The sequence below is a fragment of the Amphiura filiformis genome, chromosome 4, assembly GCF_039555335.1.
Source record: "Amphiura filiformis chromosome 4, Afil_fr2py, whole genome shotgun sequence".
Classification (NCBI taxonomy): domain Eukaryota; kingdom Metazoa; phylum Echinodermata; class Ophiuroidea; order Amphilepidida; family Amphiuridae; genus Amphiura; species Amphiura filiformis.
The window spans coordinates 64,047,765-64,057,168 of record NC_092631.1 but is presented as its reverse complement, the minus strand read 5'-3'; the positions used below and the strand labels follow the sequence as shown (position 1 = coordinate 64,057,168).

The window sequence follows — 9,404 nt, the reverse complement described above, 5'->3', positions numbered from 1 at the left end:
CCTAACATTTTGTCCCCCCCCGACCAAGAAAGCTGGCTACGCCCCTGATACATCCGTGCAATAACTTGTGAGACCTCGTTTGAAAGCAATATATTCTATGATGTCATGAAATTATGGACAATTTATGCCTATTACAGACATAAGGCCTGTATAAGAGTGGCACTGATAAATGATAAGTGTATTGCAGATCTGTTTTTTGAATTTGTAACAAGGTTGAAACTGCATTTGTAAATAAGTTAAATCCACTTTACCTATAGTGGGAACAAGAGCAGAGTATTAAGTATACCTTCATTATGTGTGGGGGTTTGTGGGGGGGGGGGTACAAAAAGTTTGGGTGTATACAAAAGGGGGTCAAAAGGTTTTGAGTCCATAAAGAGGGGACTTCTAAATATGGCAAATTTACTCTGCACGATGGTTACGGCAAACTATTGGACATCGTGCTTAAATAGGCCTATAAACATTTTGATTTTGCAGCGTTCCCTTTTTGGTGGATTTGGGCCTCGACAAACAGACGGCTGCCAAAAATTGATCAAACGAGGAAATAAGCGCAATTTCAATAGAGACCTTTTTAAAATTTGTCTTCTCTTGTCTTGTTTTATCTTGTATGTAACTTTGAAATAAAACAAAGACCAGGAAAGTATTGCTTTCAACGGAGAGCCGTTGTCACGGCTTCGTTAACGGGAATGATTTAGTGAAAGTGGTGAATCCCATGCCCCTCGGTTAAAACGAGAACACCGTGGTTTTTTTTTTAAAGATTTGATATTAGAATAGTTTAAATCAAAAACTAAATTTAAATAGTAACCACAGGTCTTCATGCCTTCGGGATTAAAGAAATATACTGTGATTTTTCCGTTCCTTTTTTCTCACATGCATTTTAAATATCAACAGTATTTGCGAGACGTATCACCTTTATTTTATTTTACTCACTGTGTTATTTCCAGTTAGGTTTTAATAAATCAAAGTTAAGTTCCAAATAAACGGTGTGTAGAATTAACCCTAACACTGACCCATGCTTTTTGGTATCGGAAGTCAGAGAAGATCCGATTTTTTCAAGAAGAAGAAAAAATTTTTGACTTGGCACCCCCGGGATTCGAACCTTTGACCCCTCGCATGCCAAGCGAACGAACGCGGACCGGTAGCTGCTCGGGTTATTGCTGCCCGGCCAGCAATTCCGTGATCATATCACACTTCGGGTGATTGCGTCATCGCAGACCCTGGGATGCATGCATGTTATGAATTTTTCATCGTGGTATTTTGTGGTTTTTACTGGTGTTAGGGTTAATGTTCTTTTACTAGTTTTTTAATATTATCACGGTTAGGCCTATGGACAAATGTGACAATGTTAAATAAAAAAGAAAACAAACCTAGATACAAATTACTTTTTGTTGACACTGATTAGGCCTACATATTCTATGCACTGATATAGCAAATAAACTAGAGCGGTTACCGCACCATAGCTGAACCATGGGGCTTTGGCAGTATATTGTGGTACTTGATATAGGCCTATATCACCCCTTTATGACCCCTTAACCTTAAATGAATTTTAAAATATTTTAAAACATGTTTAGAATGTCATATGGATCATTGCATTTAAATATCAGCTCAATTGGAGCATTTTTGAAAACTTGACCTTTGACCCCGTTATGACCCTTTAATGACCTTCAATGAATATTAAAATATTCTAAACATGTTTAGAATGTCATAACGATAATTGCATTTAAATATCAGCTCAATCGGAGCTTTTTTTTTTTTTCGATACTAACTTTTGCTAAAATGAATCTTCCTTCCCAGTCACTTATCACTTGGTCAAACGTACATGTAATTGTTGGATTTACTAAAATAGCTACACCTTTACTATCGTTTGTTCCATGAATAAAAACAATATTACTTGACCATTCTCGTTTCCACTGTTTTTCTAAAGTTTTACAGCAATGTGTTTCCTGAAGGAATATAATGTCTATTTTTTTCTTCTTCATATACATAAAGATTGCTTTACGTTTTTTACATTTCTCAACCCACGGACATTCAGAGATGCAACATTTATACACGACATAAATAAGAAGTACAAATAATAAAAATAATAATATTAAATAATAACGAGATTTGAAATAAAAAAAAAGTAATCAAAAAGATAAATCCTGATCTACTTGATCAGTTTAGCGGGTGTCTACCCATCCGAAAATATTACAAAATGTTCACCAATCAGTTCAAGAGTTCACCTTGCTTTTATAGCAAAGTTCTTTCAATAGTTCTTAATATTTACTGTTTGTTTATTTTCATTGTTTGCGCTTTAAACTTTCAGTTATGGTGTTGAGATTCACTTATTGATGCGGAACTCCGCTATCAAACTGTCTTTCATTATACTTGTAAACAATATTGTGTCTATAATAATGTGTTAAGATTAGTCTACCATGGGGTGCAGCTATCATTCTAACTCGTTTCCAGTTGGTTGATCATCACCAAGGTCTCGCTGATCATCCCTATGGTCTCGTTGTTCAGTGTGCCGGCAATTCCTGTGTATTGGGCCTGTATATTCTCCATAATCTCGACCGTATGTATCATCTGCATAAAAGGCGCCTTGTTTCCTTTTTGTCCCTCCAGTAACCAGCGACAAACCGGAAATAAATTTTCTTCTTATACAGTAATTTTACTCGTTCAGAGAACGCCTTTTTCTCCTTTAAATCCTTGATCGTTAGGTCCTCTACCATGTGATAATTTTCATACTTAAGTTTCTCCTTCTTTTCGTTCATAATGTCCATTTTATCTTGATACCGGAGAAATTTGACCAAGATGTGTCGATCTACACCGTGACGAAACTTTCCATCTCTATGAGCACGTTCTATTTCAATGTCTCCTCTGTCAAATTGCTCCTTCAAAATGGTCTCCACTATCTCAAAGACATTTTCCCCCTTTTTTTCGGGGTACCCTATTATCCGTATGTTACTTCTTCGTGAATGTCTTTCAAGCTTATTAATGTGATCATGCAGCTCGGCGATTTTGCTTGTATTTGATCCGATCTTTTCTTTCTGATTTTTTGCTATTATGTCCAGGCGTTTTGTGTCCTTTTCGCCAGCGCATAGGGCGCTGGTACCTAATTCTGAGATGGGGTTTGTGTACACTAAAGATTAGCTAAGATTATAGCCTTCTTCTATTGGTATGAATTTTTTTTTTTTACTTCTCGTGGTGGAAATGTTTGTGATGTCTGCTAATTCGATTTGCAAGGAAAAGAATGTATGTTTTGCCGTTTCAACGAACGAAAACGATTGAGTATTGCCAAAGTTTTGTTTGAATTAATTATGACTTAAAAAGTTATCATAGGTTAGGCCTACACATATAAACATAAACTTGTTCAGCAATCAGCATATCAAAAAAATGACATGGTCAAAGCGGGGGAATTATCACGAGGTCATATCAGTGGACTACTGATAGCATGATGTTTGGTTGCCTGTGAGTGCATAATTGATATGTTGATAACAGATCTAATAATGTTGTGGAATCAAAATCTTCATTATATGGACCACATTGAAGTCAAAGTAATTATCTATCCTATCCTGTATCGTTTTATGGATAAAATTGACTCAAAATGTTATTGATGATATTATTGCTATCTTTAACATCAGTTTTGTCTTTTCAACGGGAAAAATCCGATTGAACAATATATCCCATATTTTGACATGCACTTATAGAAAATAAATAAATTATTGTCTTACTTTATAAATGATAAATACTGTAAAATGACACATAACTAAAGTGAGGCCAATTTCTATCTTTTTATTTGATTCATAAAATTACATTCAACAAAATGATTGAAGACTGAGAAAACACACAATGCAGATTACAGAATGGAGTAGGTAAGATGCCATGTCCATAGCTTTGCAGGAGTTTCGGACTAACAATCAACACATTCAAAAAATACAGTTTAAAAGTGAAGATTGTAGTGAATGATGAGTCCTTTATCATGTGCTTGCCACTATCTACTTTATAGTAAACTATACATTGCGAAATAATATAAAATTATTTTAAAATAAATTGTGCATGTAAGTTGAGTTAACATAGCGAATTAACTAACAACTGCAGTGTATTTCTTGATTTTTATAATAAGCATGGGTAAAAAGCAGTAAAGACAAAAATACAGAACAATTTGGAGTAATGAATTAAAGAGTTGACAGGGGTTATAGGAGTTAATGTGTTTTGCTGTTTCAGTGTGCATGTTCTCACCATTGATGGTTTGGTGAACTGTCATGTAACATGGATGTAAGCGTGATCCTAAAAATGCCTTTCACGGTGACCCAAACTATTTACAAGACCTCTTCTGCATTGACGCTGGCCTTCCCTTTTAAAGGGAATTTTTATTTATGTCTATAATTTCCTCACCTTGGAAATTCACGGCAGCTTTAATATCATTCAGTTCCTTCTTCAGTTCATTCTGTCCAGTAATAAGGGTTTCTAGCGACCGTTTAATGTATGCGTTTACGTCCTGATCCTTTGAACTATCGTGGGCATTAGCACTACGGGAATCATCGGCGAAATATTTACTTGTAGTCGGCCTTGGATCAGCTGCGTTTTGTTTAGCGCTAGTGTTACGTGCAGTACTCACATTACTACCGCCGCTGTTTGAATCACCCGCCGTATCATTTCCACCTTGATTTTTTCTTCTTCTGGTATCCATTTCATTCGAAATTTTGATCAGTGTGTTCCGAAACTGCTAAATACGTCGACAGTATCAATATTTCTGATTCTGGTGATTATTTAGACAGTCAATTTAACGTTTATTCCGGACGGTGACACCCTCGCGTGCTTCATACCGCCGCCATGTTGTTGTGACAGGATTACCTCTATTGTATATATTATTCTATTAACCCTCCTCGTCTTTGCATCTTCTCCAGGTGTTAGGCGGCTTTTATTTGCACAATCGGGCGCTCAATACCCCAGGTTGGTGCTAGCGGGAAACCAAAGATGGCCGACCAAATCCTGACCATGACTTGGCTCGTTGGATTCGTCTATACGGTATATACATTGTATATCAAACGACTAATAGATCCTACTATCATGGCGTCAGGTCAATGTTCATCATATCCCGTATGTTTCTTAAATTCATTCATATTTGAGACAAATTGCTGTGCTCATTTTATAGGTGCACAGGTAGATCCGTGTTTTTGTTTTTTTTAAGTTTCATTTCTTTTTAATGAAAGAATTAAGGTTTTCCACTGCACGGGGGCCACAAGAGTGATACTAATTATTTTCAAAACGAATACGTGTTCCCGGTTGGCTCTATAGCGATTTCACATAAAAGGTATTTCTAGTACAATGCAGCGTCGGACTCTAGCTGAGAGCGTAGCCTAAGTCATTACGGACTCCAAGAAGGGCTCTCCATACACATATGAACAAACACAAAGGAGGGTAGTCTCCTCCGTGACCAGCTTGATTTCGATGGAGCGGAACCAAATTGGCTGCAGAGGGAGGAGACGGGTCATTTTGGTATGCAAATTAGGCAGTGTCGTAGCAGTCGTAGCCCTGATTTTGTTATTCATTCACAATATCTTTGCATTATTGATGGAAGTAAGACATGTCGGGGTTCGCAAAATTATCGAATTTTCTGGCCTTTGTGCTTATATTTAGCGCAATTGGCATTATTTCTGCTAAAGGTAAGAATCAAGAGATTTATAATGTGTTGTAATTTTGAAATTCAGTGATCGGATTGCCTGGTGGTGACTCAAACTTTACGTAACGCATAGCTAAAAGCAAGGATTATTAAATCAGGATGTGACACTTCGTAATTTGCATGTGTCCAATTCATATGTTAATAGCATATTGTTATTAAAATGATGGTCTGACCTGGCCAGAGGGCGTTAATATAATAGACGTTTGATAAAGGGACAGAGTAGTTTCCGTTTGTATCGGCTACCGAACGAAACATAATTATTATGCACATTCCGACCAGACTAGCTTTGCCAGGCAGAGTAGGCCATGACGCGTAGGCCTATGTGCCGAACGTACATTTTAACAAAAACAATATTATTTGAAGTTTTAATTTTAAAAAATTACCCTATTTTACTAAATTACCATGTAAATTAACCGGTAATTTACCGACTCACAACACTGACATGAATACAAGTTTTAGTATTATTTAATAATATTATTTCCTCTAGATCGTTTGATGTACAATGGTACAGGTTGGGGGGGCAAAATAGTTTTGTACTTTTAAATATTAAAATATGAGGGTGGGGATCATAACAGTTTTAGGTCCATTAATTTGTGAGACCGGGGGTCAACAAAGTTTTTGGTTCGCGAAGAGGGGATGGGGGTTAAAAAATTTGTAACACGAAAAAATATATTGCCACCCCACCAAAGTATTTCTGAACACTCCCTAAACTTAGTTGATTTTTCAGCAAATGTTATTTTTCAGTGAGTTTTGCTTTTATTCTGTGTTACATTATGGCAAACGGAAACAATCAAAATGTGATGTAGCTAGGAAACAAATACTATAATCGCTCCTGGGTGTCACCCATGCATACTTTTTAATGTAGGCCTACCGGTATAGGGGCCTATTGCCAATCACAAAGTTTGAAATTGTAATTGTTTAATGTAGGCTACTCCCTAACAGAATACGTTTATAGGCACGCTGGCGAAGTGACGTACTTAAATCGGATTAACTACCATAACAATAGATGAATACAATTTTGACTATATCGCCCGCACTCACGTTCATGCAGTAGGACCTACCGATGCATTGAACCATAGATGTCAAAGAAATGCTAATCACTTGCACCTGTAAGATTAGTCTCTTTGAAAAGAACGGTATTGTATTCAATCTATTATATGATTGAAGACAGGTGTACAGACGGCTTGACGTGAGCCTATGATTTTTTTTTTCTGGGGTCTTGTGGTGTACGCTGGTTATCATCGATGTTGAAGTGCCTATAATAGTTCAATGTAAGAAAATGAGCCAATAGACGTGATGAATAAAGATCGGATTTTTGGATTATTAGTGGCGGTATACAATTAAATGTCAAAATTACGGTGCTATTCTACTTTTCAACAATAATTCATACTGGCAGGCAACACCAATAAGTGTATTAGTGCAGATTGATATTTTTCGGGATACCTTTCCACAGGGAGGAAGCACATGGCAAAAACTATTGCCGCGGGTGCCATTTTGGAAGGTCACGTGAAGTGTCAAATGATTTTTTGACTTCAAATACTCACTGTATTTCATATCTTATGCTTGTCGTATATTTCCTTTCTATTATCGATAGTTAGTTTCAATTTCGACATTACTATATCAACAATATATTCCCTTATCAAATTAAAAGACTTTCTTGCAGAAACAAATCACTGTGGCCTGATGGGATCATAGTAGTTGACCCACTTCCGCCCGGTCTAACCTTGCTTGGGGGCGCTTTTTACTATCTTCAACAGGTTCGATTCGCTAAACTTACGACACCTTTATGTGGTGACCTCAATCACATGGGCTGAGTAAGAGTTGATGTGAATTATTCATAACCGATCGATACCTTGCCTCACTTTGTTGAGAGCAAGCCAACAAAATTTGCCATAGGTTTGCGTGGCTAAACAAAAGCCGTGAATTTAGTGTCACCCCCCTGCTAAAAGTTAAGCATACCAGATCCATTGTGCAGCATCCCATTGATCGAGAAATCTATCCACGACGACACGATAGTTACTGTGTCCAGTACATAGTTATAGAGTGTGGAACGATAACTACTTCACTATCGTCGCCAGTTTTCAAACACATTAAAACAATTCTGTGTGAATAGCCCTAGAGCTCTAGCCCTAGAACTCTGGTCATAGTATCCGTTTTTACTTCTACTAGGGCCAGAGGCACTTACATATGGCACGCGAGACAAGACAAAAAACGGCGAGACTTAAAAAATGACGTCCAGTTTAAAAAATGACGCCGAGAATAAAAAAAATTAACGTCGAGAATAAAAAACAACGTCGAGAATGAAATGATAACGTCGAGAATGAAATAATAAGGTCGAGTTTTAAAATACAACGTTGAGTTCAAAACGATGACGTTGAGATTGTAAAACCAACGCCGAGTTTGTAACGGGCCGAGTTTTTTCGCGTCCAGATTTTTTTCGCGTCCAGATTTTTTCGCGCCGAGAAGCGCCCTCTATAGTCTTTCTGTATATATTATATCTCAATACTAGTAATTATTATAAACCATGCAATTTATTGATTATTTACTAATATTATTCATATTTGAAAGAAACAACAATGATAAAGATAGCACTTGAGCTGTGATTATTGGCAGTATATTGTTCATGTTTCATTGTAGGTAATGGTATGCGTGTTTGTTTAAGTCCATGATAGTGATAGTGTCTCTATGGTTGAATCCAGCATGGTCTTGACTTGGTGGAGGTCAGTGCACATAAAAAAGCACGTAGTATGGGGTGGGTTACCATGGTTATCAGGTCAAATTGCAAGGATAGGACAGGAAATGGGCAAGGTCAGTGATGTAATGTTAGGTATGGGTAGCAGGTAGGGTCAAAATGGGTTAACAATCTACACATTGGGTATGGAGGCAACATAAGACAAAACATGAAATTTATAGGCCTACCTGTTACAATAATTTGAGTGATAATTCATGTTTGACCAATTGGGTGTACAGGGTGTCCCAGAAAAATAAAAAACTGGACCTAAGTTGAGAAATAGGCATCAGAATCCAAATATTTAAAAAACAGCGTATAGCCCATATAATACGATGATTTTACTTGAATCGGTTGAATGATTGCGATTACATAACGCATGAATCAATCACTTCATTTCAAGTTTGAAAGAAAGTTCATTCAGAATCAGAATCAGCATTTTATAGACAATCACCCAAACAAACCAGGTATAAGTCAAACTAGACATTAAATGAAAATACAGGATCGAACATAGAGAATACAACATATTATTATGAACATGAGAAATTAACTATCATTATTTCCCAGCAAACACAAAACGTTTAGAAAACGTTTTCTCTAGGTTCTAGTTTGGTCTTTTACGTCTTCGTCTTCCAAAACGTTTTAAAAACGTTTTAAAAACGTTTTGACTTGGTTAAAATATTGTTCGTTTTACCATGACGTTCAGAAAACGTTTTTAAAACGTTACAAAATATTTCGATTTTTTACGTTATTTTGCCACGTTTATAATACGTTATTTCCAGAACGTTTTCCGAACGTTTTGTACAACGTCAATTAAATGTCTTTCTAAAGCGTTTAATTATTATTTCATATTATCAAAATGTTTTAACACGTAGCCTACTCTGGTTTAAGGCACTGTATGGTCGTAAATCCTGGGGGACAGCGGGGACACGTCCGCATACACTTTGGGATATCAAATGTCACCTAACCCCGTTTTCGGCAAACACTTCCCTGGTCTAGTTTAGAATTGAAATT

At 36.7% G+C, this 9,404-nt stretch overlaps 1 long non-coding RNA gene across 1 annotated transcript in view; it reads left to right on the top strand.

The window, feature by feature from the left end:
* Window positions 1-5,542: 5,542 nt before the first annotated feature.
* LOC140151190 (uncharacterized) overlaps window positions 5,543-9,404 on the top strand; it is a 38,216-nt gene continuing 34,354 nt past the window's right edge. Inside the window, exon 1 of the long non-coding RNA XR_011858916.1 lies at window positions 5,543-5,645. This is a non-coding gene — a long non-coding RNA (uncharacterized lncRNA). The remainder of the gene's footprint in view (window positions 5,646-9,404) is intronic.